This window comes from Schistocerca piceifrons, chromosome X, assembly GCF_021461385.2.
Source record: "Schistocerca piceifrons isolate TAMUIC-IGC-003096 chromosome X, iqSchPice1.1, whole genome shotgun sequence".
Taxonomy (NCBI): domain Eukaryota; kingdom Metazoa; phylum Arthropoda; class Insecta; order Orthoptera; family Acrididae; genus Schistocerca; species Schistocerca piceifrons.
The window spans coordinates 704,944,936-704,960,819 of record NC_060149.1 but is presented as its reverse complement, the minus strand read 5'-3'; the positions used below and the strand labels follow the sequence as shown (position 1 = coordinate 704,960,819).

Below are 15,884 nucleotides of genomic sequence, written 5' to 3'. Positions count from 1 at the left end.
AAATGTCCACAATCTCAAAATTTGGAGGGAAATTCAAAGATAACCCAATTGTGCTGCATGGTTTTCAGAATCCTATGATGACACTGTGGAAGTAGTGCTATTGTTCTAAGTATAAACTGGTGGAAAATTAAAAAATCCAAGCTAGTGCACTATTATGATGTGAAATTAAAAAATTCAAGATGGTGATCCAAGATAGAGTGACATTTGCATTTTGGCATGATGTCAGTATCCAAGATGGCGATCTAAGATAGCTGGCCCGGTCAAGTGGCACAACTTTATAATGTCAGAATCCAAGATGGCTGCCCTGGAATACAAATGCAAAGTGCATTGTTGCAAGATTTTCTGGGTTTTCCTCTGATGTCACTCACCTGGGACAAACGATGTTTGTTTCCCCTGCAGGTCCAAGTTTGCCTGATAGGTGAAAGAGATTCTTGTCCTGCCTGTGATTCTGGAATTAAGGGCATTTTCTTTCAAGGTCACACCCCTCCCCCCCTATATCAGTTCTAGGCCAAAGGCTATTGTCTCACCTGAAACAAAGAACGTTTTTCCCCTATGCAAGTCCAGCCCTGTCTCAGTCTGGACTTGCCTGCTGACCGACTTTCAGTGACATGTTTTTCCCCCAAGATATTATATACTCTGATCTACATGATTACAGAATTCCTGGGTTTTTTACCCCTTGAAGTTGACACACACATATTGCTTCTCCTAAGTTGAAATCCATTCCAACCTAAGTTTTGATATGCTCGACTGTGCTGTGCTAGGAAAGCTTAGGCATTTAAGCGACATCAGAGGAAGAGTCCTGTGCACCACCCCTGTGGCCATGCTCTGCTGCTACCATATGGTACATTCTGTACGGCTCCCATGTTGTCTGCAGTAGCTAGTTAGTTAGTTGTATGTTACACAGACTTTCTGAGTGTTTCTTTTATCGAAATGTTCTGGAACGAATCAGTTTACAGGATATGTATACATGATGACTGTTAACATTAATGAACACATTGTCACTTTATTCCTAGTCATGCAACTACACTTAAAAAGAAGTTCATTACTAGCTTTTAAGCAGAGATTTGTCAATGGAATAGAAAAAGTTGTCCAGGAGAAATGGTTTTAAATTACATTTAAAACTTCCTTCGCTATCTGTCAGACATTTTATATTATTCAGCAAATGATCAAAAATTTTTAATACTGCATTCTGAACTCCACTTTGAGACCTTGACAGCTTTAACAGTGGGTAATAAAGATCATTTCCCTCTCTAGCATCGATGGTATGTACATCACTGTCCTTCTCAAATTGTGATGATGATGATTTTGATTTGTGGGGTGCTTAACGGCGTGGTTATCAGTGCCCATACGAATTACCAATCTTTTCTACAGTCCGGTCTCACCATTTTCCCGAATAATGATGAAATGATGAGAACAACACAAACACCCAGTCCCTGGGCAAGGAAATTCTGCAACCTGACTGGGAATTGAACCCAGGACTCCGTGATCCAGAGACATAAACACTAGCCGCTAGACCATTAGATACGAACTTCTCAAATTGTGATGGATTGTTTATGAAAAAATTTCATTAGCGAAAATATGTATTGTGATGGCACAGTTAAAACGTCCAGCTCCTTGAAGAGGTACCTACATGACTTCTGTGGGTGAACACCACATATTATTTTTACCACTCGTTTCAATACTTTCTTTCTAATTGACGAGTTACTTCACAAAATAATTCTATAAGACATTATTGAGTGGAAATATGCAATACATGTTAGGAGGCTGAACATTTGTATCCAAAATTAGCAATTATACAAAGAGCAAAAGTAGCTGGACGTAAATGTTTGAGACACTCAGCGATGTACACCCAAAAATTTGTAGCATTCGACTCTCCTTACTGACTCCTGCCAACGCGCTACATCAGTTTTGTTAGGACTCTATTTATTGTACAGAACTGAATGTAGTGCGTTTTTTCAAAATTTAGGAAGAGTCCATTTTCAGAGAACCACATAATAATTCTTGGGAAAATAACATTTACCAATTATTCTGTTACTTTCTCTCTAATGGGATTTATTATAAGACTAGTATCATCCATAAAAAGTACCAAATGTACTTGCTGAATGTTAACTGGAAGGTCGTTCATATATACATATAAGGAATAGGAGTGGACTCACAACTGAACTCTATGGGATGCCCTTTGTGATTTTACAGCAGTAACTAATATTTTATGCATTTCCAACATTGTCTGAATTATTCAGCACAACCTTTTGCATTCTTTTTGTTAAGTATGATTCAAACCAACTGTGTGTGAAACCTAGTCCCAATCCCCCCTAAGTTTCAATCTGTCCATCTGTGCTACACTGGGAAAATTTATGGCAGCTGTGTGTACCATGCCATGGAGTCAGGCTGCAAGTCACGGCCACTATGCCATGTGCTCTGTAGACACAGCCACCACCAGCTCATCCACCTGCTCTGACTGCGGGTTGTCCACTCTACTTGCCCACCAACACCCACCCTGTCACCAGGAAATGTCTGCCACATCCCACTCCACACTCCACCAAATACAGAGGGCACCACACCGCATTTAGCTGCAGCAGGACTGTGTGAGAGATATGATTGCCAGTTCAGCCATACTCTGTTCATAGCTGAATGGGTAGTTATTCATAACTGGAACAAAAGATGTTGATTCCTCATACATGTAGAAACCTGCCCGTTAAACAAAGGTGTTCTTCTCCTACCAGTCGAAGTTTGCATTATCCTCACACCTGTACCAGATTCCAACACGAAAGTATGGTTGCTATTTATAGCTGCAACAATGGATGTCCTGGTTATTGCCACATATTTTTCACTCTATATATATATCAGTGAACGTAAATAACTACTTAACGTGATTTTCTACTGCATATTATTTATTCACAAAGAAAAGCACACAATCCTTTAACGACCAGAAGGTCTATTTATAGCAGACCCACGAAAATTTAGTCATCAGGAATCTGAAAAAAATACTTTCAAGTTACTCCAAATAATGAACGAATTTTGGCGACATCAGAGCAAGACAATAAGGCAAATAATAATAAATGAACATTCTGATGTGATAATCAGGGAATATATTGATTGAAAGCTGGGAGAACTCAATCAGCCAATAAAGAAACTTGAAGATCACGATCATGCATAAATAGCCTTTCTGTTAGTACATCATCAGCCTAAAAAGTGAATAAAGGCAGTGTAGTGCAGTTGATTTAGTCCCAGGTCTAGAACTAGGCTCCAAATACAGTTGTGGTAGCAGGTCCATTCCATAGACTGAACATATTCTTCTATCTTGGCAATGACTCTAACATTAGGTTCCTCCTCCCATGCAACTGTAGTACAGTGATCACACCCTTTTCTCATTATGTTATCCACTCTGCATTTTTAAAATGTGTGATACACACACACACACACACACACACACACACACACACACACACACACACAGTCCCATGTATTGACATGCAACACGCATAAAAAAATGAGTTACATTTTCTTCCATAGGATTCAGAACTTGCCGTGAAAGTTGGTGTGTGTGTGTGTGTGTGTGTGTGTGTGTGTGTGTATCACCAATAAGTAATGACTGCAGTTAGCAATGTGCGAATGGTGAGGTAATATGACCATCATAAAACATCAGGCTCCAACTAAACAATCAACATCATGTAAGCTGCATGAATGCTCTTGTGTATGCGTATGGCTGTATTGTACTGTTCAGGGAGGCTTAACTCGTTTTATTTTCTTATTTCCAGATGATGCCATTTCCAATACGACTTTAACCCTAAATTCAAGTGGAAGTGAATGTGTCAGCATCGGAAAATGCGGTAATCATGAATTCAACCCAGCTGTGATTTTTGAAAAGCCACGCTCTTGTATATTATCCCCTACAGAGTGGTTTAAGCTGCGTAAAACTCAAAAGCGGTTGCAAGAATCTTTACTTGAAATACTCAAACAAAACCTACAGTGACACTGGATGATCACGAGATCAGTGCGAATTTCCATGAGGAATCAAAACTTTTAACTAAACAAAATCGACTCACGTGCAGGAACAGACCTTCACGAATTTAATATAAAGCCATTTTGCCACACAGCGCACACTGGAACAGAGATTGAGCTGGTGGCCTTACGTGTTTAGAATCTACAAAACGTGGTGAATCAATTTACAGTAACTTTCGCGGCAAGTTCTGAATCCTACGGAAGAACATGTGTGTTGCATGTTAATACATGGAACTGTGTATGAGTGTACAGCACATGATCTAGGGATAGAACTGCGATCTTATTTGAATAATATATATACCCAGCTACCTGCAGAAGTAAATGAAGCATGTGTATGACACCAATGTTCTCCTTTTTCCCTCAAAAAAACCTGTCTGGTAATGCAGTCATTTAGCATTCAACATGAGTGGATGGATGAAACATTCCCTTCAAAAAGACTTTGTTGTAACAGATTGGTCTGGGAATACTTTGGAAAAAACAGAATAACTGCCAAGCAGTATCAAATCATTTGTCATCCGCCCATCTGACTGCGGGACATTCTCATGTCCATACTAATGCATCCAGATGATATTTGCTTTGAGAATGTATACATATTTTCAAAAACGCTATTCCATCCCAAGTACCAGTAACATCAGTAACATGGGGAAATGAATTCAGGCATTGACGGTATTATATGTAAAATTTTCACACCCAGAGATTATGTCCTGCTGCCTAAATGAGTAGAACCTAATACAATATTCATATTTGACGATGTCATAGTGGAAAATCAGAATCAAATGTGCAAATACATTTGTTTTGGCCATCATTGAGATGCTGATGTCTTCTACCTAAGACAAACATAATCCAGGGGTTCAGACGAACTGGCAAGAGGTACTGCGAAACTTATTATCGCCTTGAAACAGGATAATATGAATGTAAAGCACATTTACCAGGCACTTGCAGGAACTGACATGACATGTGACGAATTTACAACTTTACTTAGAGATTCCTGCAATCATTCACAGTATGTCTTTTTAGTTATCGATAAAACAAGGCTGTTGAATGACGATGTTTTAATAGATGATGGGGTGTGGGTAATTGCATCATTATACTTTACAGTATAGTCAAGTTTCGCCGATCATCCACTCACTATCAGTCTGAGATGGAAAGGCAGAACATTCGTCTGTACATTGACATGAATGCTCAACGATAGCATTAAATGTTATACTAGGTCGGAAGCACTCAACAAAAGTACCAGCGAATTGAATATTTATTCTCAAACCATTCTGAGTTTAATCAACAAGTTAACTGCTAGGGTTGATGTAAATGGAAAGGAGACAAGCGAGTTAACTGCAAATGTAATTGAAAAGAAGGCAAACACGAGTGTACGTAAGTTGTATTCTGTTCCAAAGTCGGTTTAGTATATAATAACACGTTAATAAAACAGAAAATCGTTGAAACACGTAAGGCTATCCGAGAGAAACTGTGACTGCTGAAATTAGGGCCTTTGGAAAAGGACCAGTCACTCAGAGACACGTTTAGGCCGGTCACAGGATCTCTCAAACTATTCTCGAAAGTTAAAAAAGAGGAGGAAGATAATATTGTTGGTTATTTCATTAGACATTACAGCGATCGGCAGATATATAGAACTTACAAAGCAAGCAAGGAAAACCCAAATATGCTGGCTTTTCAACCTAAATGTTTAACCAAGAATGCAATACAGATCGACAGTTCAAAAGAACATCTGAATGTAATACACTTAAAAACCACAAAATTAGACTACTATTTACCAGTATATATGGTCATATACTACATGTGATATAAGTATGTAAGAAAGCTACTGAAGTAAGAATAAAATCACCAACAGTTCGAAATAAAACCATTATTAAACATGCAAGTAGCAGATGTACCTGGCAGAGGCATTATCGACAGTTAGAATAAGAAAATTAACAGCACATTTCCCCCCCCAAAAAAGAGATGAACGATTATTGTTGCTCACAGAATCATCTGCAGCTGGGGATATAGCACATGTGAATGAAACCATTTCAATAAATTTCAGAGGTTAGAGAAAGACGTATCATCCAATAACAATGGAGATAGCTATTTAAGAGTTCCTTAAACCAGTACACAAGAAATTTATAAGTAGGGTGATTGTAATTCAAGGTTTGCATGACTTATGGCAGGGGGATCTTATAGATATGAAGCAATATTCAAGGGAGAATTAAGATTTAAAACACATTTTAAAGCTCATTCACATGTACTCGAAATTTGCATGGGCTCTACATATGAAAATAAAGACGGGGAAGGCAATTGCATAGGTTTTGGAACAACTGCTGCAGATATGAACCAACCGCATTCCATACAATTAACAAAGAGATAATGATGGAGAGTTCTATAATAGATATATCAAGGCGGTAATGAAGTGATATGAAATATGCCACTACTCAGCGTATTTTGGAGCGTTTGAACCGAAAAATGAACATGCAAATACGGCTGCGTTTCAATCTTCGTGGTTCTTATAACTGGACTAATATCTTCCCACAAATCATTCACATGTGTAACCTCTCTGTCTACAGGACAATAAAAATTAAGCCAATTGAATTACTTGATAGTGAGCTTCCAAATACAATTCACAGTCGTATTAAAATACTAGAAACGCAAACAGAAATTTAATGTAGTTAACTTTGTTTGTATTTCAAAACACAAGACAGCATTTGAGAAATTGTATCTCCCAAACCAGTCAACGGAGATATTTCCAATTTCCAATGTACAGTGAACAAACCCTAGAACTTATGTTTTGAATAATAGCAATGGTAATGAAACTAAAAGTAGTTTTTGTAGAGAAGAATTACAAAGAAGCAGTGAAACAGACGTCTTTCTCACAGAAAGTGTTATAGGGCGATAATGGGAAAAGGTTCTTGTTAAATTGCTTGGATTCCCTTCATCACATAACCGATGGGTGAAGGACGCCGTTTTGCTATATAAGAAGACACATAAGCTTCAAACAGTGCAATAGCATAGCAGGCATGGTGGGAAGCACATCAGCATAGGTAGTGGTATTCTCAATAAATTGCCAATAGAACTTCATACCCCTACATACAACTACTGTGGACCTGGAATCAAGTTTGAGAAATGACACACACGTAGTGACACGGTTATCAGTGTTTTAGATTGGCCTGCATATGTCCTGATATTGTATACGCAGCGAATAAGGACCTCTCAGGATGACACGCCACAGACATTATACCAGCTGATTGAGCTAAGGAAATATGTTTAAGAAGGTATATCGGTGTTTATCAGCATCGCCGCACTTTTAGTAGATAAAGCAATGCATGCAAAACTTAAATGGGTATGGGGCTAAATTTCAATCAATTTATACATGCTGCTCATCACTCAAAGAAGAAGAAAAAGAAGAAGAAAGGCACATTAGTACGTTTAAGAAAATGCATTCAGCTATCATTGGCTGCAGCTAAAGGATTCTCAAAAGGAAAAATGATTAAAACGTCTAGAGTCCTATCATTGCCAAGCACTTCAGGTAATATCCTTCCATTCCTTATTCCAGCCTTGGCGGGGCTTTCAGCAGTTGGTTTCCTAGCAGTAGTGTGGCATCTATCAATAGAATAGTTAAAAAAAGTGAGGAAAACGCACAACAGCTTAACGAGGATAAAAGGAACGTTACATTCATGGAATCTGTGGCTAATGTGAAGGGACTACGTGTAAAAGCACACAGGGAAGGACTTGGATCGTTCATTAAAAAAAAAAGAGTAACTATAGTGCCCGACGGACCACTTACAAATATCGACCTGCATAAATTCGTTAAAAAGTCCTCTATCGAAAGATTTTGCGGAGTTTTCGTGAGAAATACCCTATCCAAGCCTATGTGGAAATCTAATAAATGTGTAGTTGTAAATGTAGACATTGCGGGAATACCTGGAACTCGCTGGGTGCCTATGTTAGAAGCAGAACCCAAAATAGTGTCTGTTACTTCGAACCATTCAACGACTTACAGCCTCCTGAAGAATTACGCCGCTGCTTTGCCGGTAACTGTACATTTTATATTTTTAAACTCTACTAAAAGTTCAATACATACCTCTGTGGACATCTATGTCTAATGTTGATCCTCACAGCTACAAAAAAGGTACAAAAACAGTAATCATCACATCAGTTCGTCATCTGAGCTTCAAGGTCATACTCTTTGACTTTAAATGGTACATCAACTGTAATAAGAGCGTATTACTTTCCGCTTACTAGGCAGAGCGGGTTGGAGTATTGCGCTGACGTGTTTAGAAACGTACAACACCATTCCTAATACCGCAAATGATGGGTTCACACTGTGATTCAACACTGGGATGCTTTGAGTATTCCAAGTCGGAGTTTCCTGCGCTTGGAGGGTAAGTTCATGAAAAAGGAGGTGAGTCACATAGCAATATCCCATATTACACATAAGACACTCACTTTCCTTTTCAGGAAATAAGATATGGATTGAATGACATTGGAATGCAGGTATCATATCAACCTTAAAAACATACATTTCAGCATCAAGATCACGCTTGAACAGTTTAGAAAACGCAGGATGTTTTATGGACAAACCACCATTGGCAGACATGCACAAGCAATTTAGTACATGCATACATTTCAAGATACTTATAGGGTAGTTTGAGGATAAGAGGAGGATTCTAGTTAATAGGAAGTAGAAACTTATATTAGTATGAAGTGGAGCAGATGGTAATTCATATAACCAAGGTGTTAATGGAGAAGAGAACTGTGCTCAGGAAATTAATTTAGAAGGTACCCTATGTCCTCATGTCAGTGCACCCGATGAAGAATGTTTGTACTCTTAGAAATGCAAATACTTGGCTCTGGAATTCAATTGCCTTTAAATTTCAGATCATGGGAGCCGTTTGACTATCCCCTACTTCAAAGCTCATCTAGACAGCCATGGATCATTAAGACGTCAGTTCAATTAGAAACATTTCGATTTATCATCCTCACATTTCAAACCAATAGGACAGCATAACCTCATATGTGACTCAAGCGAATTCGAAAATTGTAACTTAACAGATGTCTGAGTATACTTAAATTCTAATTTTACTCATAAGATAACTTACAACAAGATTGGCCAATAAGGTATACAGTCTGTTTTTTGACATGCATTCTATGTTTTATCCTCCATATTACGAGAGTGAAATGAATAAGGGATGTCTGCTTAGTCTGAGAGAATTTAAGGAACGAGCTCTACATGTCGTTATAGATTTTTTCCAAACAGAATGTGTCAGTGAAGAGTGGTCAATGGATGTTTATATCGAATCTGAAGCCCCTAAAAACTTCATAGAAAAAATAAGCAGCATTCACATCAATACTGCATCAGCAACTACGGCCCACTTAACAGAATTGTGTGAAGACTTCTATAAATTAATAGGATTAGCAAAACAATTAAACTATTTCATAATGGAGCCTCAAACTGCTAACATTATAATCAACTACCTGATAAACCGAGTGATGCCTGGGTATTTATTTATAGCTGTATCCCAGACTTCGGGCATAGGGAATCTATTTTTGATTTATAAAGCTTCTTTGTATATTGCATTTGAACTCGAATGTTTGGGAACTCGAATGAATAGCTTGTTTGCTTCACTAACATTTGAGAGAGCCACGTAGGGCTGGACATGCAAAAAGCAACTGACACGAAGGTCCACACATGCAACACATAAGGTCTAGACTTGTGCTTTGTTAATGGTCATGGTATAACATAAAATCACCATGCACTGCACATGTTTAAAGCGAAATGGTAAATAGTTAAGAATAAGTAGGTTTCAGGGTATAAAAATTTTCTCGCATGCACCACTTCTAGTCAGAATTTCCGCTTCTGTGATGTTGTGTTGGAGGGAAGTAACTTTAATAAGCCTCTGTGGGGGAGGAGTGAGATAATGCATGATGCTCTTGATCAGAGTTACATCAGACCTCACATCCGGGAGGAGATTCCTAAACGTGAGTTACAGTTTGATGTTCTTGAGCCGACGCAAGTCTCACCTAATGATTTTCACTGGATTCTTGAGACTGCATAGTGTTTCTGCCATTCTGGAGTATTCGTGTATTCAGAAAAACACTACTGTTTTCTAGGCATTTTTATTTGTAAACAAAAACGAAATGTAAATGTAAGGAGTAGCCAAGTAAAGATAGATTGTGGCACTTAATTCTGTGAGCAATGTAAACTTCTGAAAATACTTCTGTCACTGAGGTAAAAGACTTTCCTAGGAATGAAATCAAATATAAATAAAACCTATCGAAAGGAGCAATGCAGTATCGTTCAATTTTTGATACACAAAGGAAAATCAATAAATCCGTACACCTTATGCAAGTAAATATGATTTTATTTGTAAAAACTTCATGAAAATTTATGCATTAGTTTTGGAGATTAGCGAATTCAAACAGACAGACAGACATCTCGGTTTTGCATAAAACTTTAAATCACGCTGCCTTTTTTTCCATCGACTGATTTTGATGAAATAGAGCCTATATGTTTCCCGAATTTACACTCATGTTATCTCTGAAAACTCCAAGAATATTCGTCCAGTACTTTTGGAGACTGGCGTGTTCAAATAGACAGACATGACAGTTTTATAGTTCTATTATTAGTGTAGATGTTTAAGATTTTTTTGATGTTTTTTTCCATCGACTGATTTTGATGAAATAGAGCCTATATGTTTCCCGAATTTACACTCATGTTATCTCTGAAAACTCCAAGAATATTCGTCCAGTACTTTTGGAGACTGGCGTGTTCAAATAGACAGACATGACAGTTTTATAGTTCTATTATTAGTGTAGATGTTTAAGATTTTTTTGATGTTTTTTTCCATCGACTGATTTTGATGAAATAGAGCCTATATGTTTCCCGAATTTACACTCATGTTATCTCTGAAAACTCCAAGAATATTCGTCCAGTACTTTTGGAGACTGGCGTGTTCAAATAGACAGACATGACAGTTTTATAGTTCTATTATTAGTGTAGATGTTTAAGATTTTTTTGATGAACACTGACATTTCACGTTTACAAACGTCGCATTTATCATTTTCGCAAACGAGGGGCAGGTTACCACAACACTTAAGTCTTTCAGAGACATCAGCTGCCTCAAAACGCAAAAAAGTGTGTTGTGGCTAAACCGACATTATCATGGCATCAACTGGGAAGAAGACAGAATGATTTTTGAAGATACCATGACATTATTTCGAAATTTCATTCATACAGCACAAATGTTTATGTGGAAGGTACAGAGAGATCTTTATGGATACATGACATTTACAAAAACACCTCTTTTAGAGATCTGTAAAGGTACAGATACCCTCCACTGCATCATCTTAGACTCAATAAGAATAGTTGTTTTGTATGTGGTTTAGATAGTATAACGGTACTATTGAATAGGATTATAAATAAATGATTTGGGAACTGTCTTATGTCACAAGCATGCCCCTAGCACTCTAACCTAAGAGCCACCACGGCATGCATTCACTCCTGGCAGATGCTGGAATGGTACTGGGTAGAATCTACACCCACCACCACTCCACCTTTTTAAGATGGCCCAGCAGGCTCAGTTTCACATCAGTATACTCCTAGTATTTGCAGGTGATGTCATAATGCAGTGGTCAGGCGGTGACAGTGTTACCACCACCAGCAGCAAAAAGTGTCCTCCTTTCAAAGATGTGGTCGATGATGACCAGTGTTCCATTGCACTGCTTCAGTGATGAGATGTTTGTGGATTTAAGGCACGTGTTTGCAGAGGATGAGAATCTTGAATGTAAGTACCATATATTTTCTATAGGTGCGTATGTGTCCACCTCTATTTTCGATACTTATTGATTGTTATGTTGTTGTTTTAGATTTGATGCGTGATCATGTATGAAGAGTAACCCCTCTGGCAATACCGTCCCAGGATCTTGATGATGATGGTATGTCTCTCTCTATACAAGTACGAGTGTCCATATTTTTTCTTACGTTTGACTTACTCAGAATCGTTCGTGCTGTTTCAGAATCGATCAGTTATCATCTTGCATCTCCAACACAGTTCACAGTTTTGATGGTACTGGAGGTGTAGTAGCTAAATTTTAGTCCATGCATTGAGGCACTGGCTACACCATATCAGCATGTCTATCATATACAGGGTGTTACAAAAAGGTACGGCCACACTCTCAGGAACATTCCTCACACACAAATAAAGAAAAGATGTTATGTGGACATGTGTCCGGAAACGCTTAATTTCCATGTTAGAGCTCATTTTAGTTTCGTCAGTATGTACTGCACTTCCTCGATTCACAGCCAGTTGGCCCAATTGAAGGAAGGTAATGTTGACTTCGGTGCTTGTGTTGACATGCGACTCATTGCTCTACAGTACTAGCATCAAGCACATCAATATGTAGCATCAACAGGTTAGTGTTCATCACGAATGTGGTTTTGCAGTCAGTGCAATGTTTATAAATACAGAGTTGGCAGATGCCCATTTGATGTATGGATTAGCACGGGACAATAGCCGTGGCATGGTACGTTTGTATCGAAACAGATTTCCAGAACGAAGGTGTCATGACAGGAAGACGTTCGAAGCAATTGATCGGCGTCTTAGGGAACACGGAACATTCCAGCCTATGACTCGCGACAGGGAAAGACCTAGAACGACGAGGACACCGGCAATGGACGAGGAAATTCTTCGTGCAGTTGACAATAACCCTAATGTCAGCGTCAGAGAAGTTGCTGCTGTACAAGGTAACGTTGACCACGTCACTGTATGGAGACTGCTACGGGAGAACCAGTTGTTTCCGTACCATGTGCAGCGTGTGCAGGCACTATCAGCAGCTGATTAGCCTCCACGGGTACACTTCTGCGAATGGTTCATCCGACAATGTGTCAATCCTCATTTCAGTGCAGATGTTCTCTTTACGGATGAGGCTTCATTCCAACGTGATCAAATTGTAAATTTTCGCAATCAACATGTGTGGGCTGACGAGAATCCGCACGCAATTGTGCAATCACGTCATCAACACAGATTTTCTGTGAACGTTTGGGCAGGCATTGTTGGTGATGTCTTGATTGGGCCCCATGTTCTTCCACCTACGCTCAATGGAGCACGTTATCATGATTTCATACGGGATACTCTACTTGTGCTGCCAGAACATGTGCCTTTACAAGTACGACACAACATGTGGTTCATTCACGATGGAGCTCCTGCACATTTCGGTCGAAGTGTTCGTACGCTTCTCAACAACAGATTCGTTGACCGATGGATTGGTAGAGGCGGACCAATTCCATGGCCTCCACGCTCTCCTGATCTCAACCCTCTTGACTTTCATTTATGGGGGTATTTGAAAGCTCTTGTCTACGCAACCCCGGTACCAAATGTAGAGACTCTTCGTGCTCGTATCGTGGACGGCTGTGATACAATACGCCATTCTCCAGGGCTGCATCAGGGATTCCATGCGACGGAGGGTGGATGCATGTATCCTCGTAACGGAGGAAATTTTGAACATTTCCTGTAACAAAGTGTTTGAAGTCACGCTGGTACGTTCTGTTATTGTGAGTTTCCATTCCATGATAAATGTGATTTGAAGAGAAGTAGTAAAATGAGCTCTAACAAGGAAAGTAAGTGTTTCCGGACACATGTCTACATAACATATTTTCTTTCTTTGTGTGTGAGGAATGTTTCCTGAAAGTTTGGGCGTACCTTTTTGTAACACCCTGTATGCATGTATGTATTAGTGTCTGTATATTTCTTTCATTTTAATGAGACTGTATCTTTCTTGCTGTTCCAGATCAGGTACAGGGTACCCTTTGCCACGCACCTCACGGTGGCTTGCGGAGTATCGATGAAGATGTAGATGTAGAATCACATATTGTTCCTGCACCCACACCTTTTCATCATCATCAACATTAGAGTGTTGGCAGTTAAACATAAAGCAGTGTATTCAGATATTGACCATATCATCTCAGACTTCTACTGATGGTAAGTAATATTAATATATCTCTTTCTTTCTCCGTGTGTGTGTGTGTGTGTGTGTGTGTGTGTGTGTGTGTGTGTAAGTATGTAACTGTCTGATACCTCTGGGCTGTTGTGCTATGCTATTTCAGAAATGCTCGATGAACTGGAACTGCCACCCCAGCCACCAACACCATGACCATCACAAGCACTGATAGCTGATGTGCCAACTGCGGTCACTACACAGCACACAGTAGTTGCAAGTAGTAGCAGCGCCAGCAGCTGTGTCCTGACTCCTCAGCCAGTACCACACACGTCTGTGCCGATGTCAGCAACAACACAGCACTTGGCCAACCTATCATGAGGAGCAGCAGTGCCATCAGCATCAGCATCACCACCGATGTGATCAGTACCATCACTATTGCAAACATCAGGGCCACCTGGATGGGGTCTTCGTAGTATTAGTGGCGATCAGTTACCAGTCAGCAGCAGCCCGTCTGCCCATTCTGACTGTTAAGATGAGAATGTTCAGGTATTCCAGAAAGCATTACCATTTTCTGAGTTATTCGAAGTGTACTTGGAGAAAGTACTGCATCTGTAACACAGTCGGGAATCAATATCTGATTCTTTACATGAACATGTGCCTACCTTTTCTGGAAATGGAACATCCCAATGTGAGGTAACGGGCGAGCTGTGGCGCCCTGGAAATATTCTATGTTCGGAATTGGGGCTGCCGCACAGGACACTCGTCAAAGCCGGGGCCCGGCAGCAAGCACGTGGCGCCAAACGTTAGCCGGACGAGAGGGGTAGCCCCAGTGCATGGTCCAGTCGCGTGTCTGGGAATTCCGCTGTGACGAGGACGGTGCTTTGTGTCAATGAAGGAGATGTCTATGCCAGGAGTGCCAAAGATGGCCGACTTTATGAAATCTTAATGGCAGACATTCCACAGTTCGTATAGAAATTAATAGTAGCCAGCTGAATCATGATACCTCAAAAATAAACATGTACATTACTATTATTTGCACGACGATTCTGATGATGTAATCAGATTTTCAATGTCTTTATTAGTTTAAAGGTTAGTATCTGACAGTAAATTATACAAGTAACACCCAGCAACGAATTTCCAAAATATAAACGCTTCATCCGATTTTGTCGATCGCCGTGTCTTTGGAAAGCTATTAGTGTAAACCTAAATTCGTATACATTACGGCCATGTAACTTGAATAGTACATTAGTTATTGGATGTCAAAGTGGCCGATTACTATCGATCGCGTCAGGCCATAAGTACTCCACAGTTACACGAAAAAACGGTAGCAGCATGCTTATAAATATATTTATTCATCTATGTCTTTGTTTACATCCGATTATACTATTCATGAAGAAATTGGTTAAATATTTACTGTGTTTTAGAAAGCACAGAGACATTAGGCTACTGGCCTACCTGTTGTCCTATTTATTTTGATATATGTTTATTTAATTGTTTATGTATTTAATAACGTGTGTTAGAGCGTGTTTATGGTCCAGCCGTAGGAACATTTATTTAATTTCAAGTATTTAATCGTAAATCCAGTATTTAGAAAGTGTTCCCTTATGTTTGTGAATGTGCGTTCGCTTGAAGATATGGCGGGAGCGCTCTAGCCAATCACAGCGCTTCTGAATGGGGAGACAGGATGGAAGTGGGAGGAGAGCATGGTTTCCGGAGAGGACACGAGGAAGTTTGGGAGAGTGCGGCTCGAGGGAGAGTCGCACAGGACACGAGGAGTACGGTACCCGACACGGGTAGTGCTGGACGCAACGGCGCGACGGACGCGGAGTCGGCGGAAGGACTTGGAGAGTGGAACGGTTTGCGCGTGGTCGCGAGAGTTAGAAATACTTAGAGTGCCGACGTGTGAACTTGTGAGATTTTCGTGGTTTCTACAGTGAAGACGTAGTACGCGTTTGGAA

The 15,884-nt window shown here is 39.7% G+C and overlaps 1 protein-coding gene and 1 long non-coding RNA gene across 2 annotated transcripts in view; both read left to right on the top strand.

Moving 5' to 3' along the window:
* Window positions 1–15,884, top strand: part of LOC124722627 (organic cation transporter protein-like) — a 348,546-nt gene that overhangs the window by 125,534 nt on the left and 207,128 nt on the right. The gene's annotated exons all lie outside the window — the stretch shown is intronic.
* Window positions 11,558–14,569, top strand: LOC124722844. The gene is made up of 4 exons (XR_007006452.1): window positions 11,558–11,774; window positions 11,857–11,925; window positions 13,777–13,967; window positions 14,093–14,569. It is a non-coding gene; the product is annotated as an uncharacterized LOC124722844 (long non-coding RNA).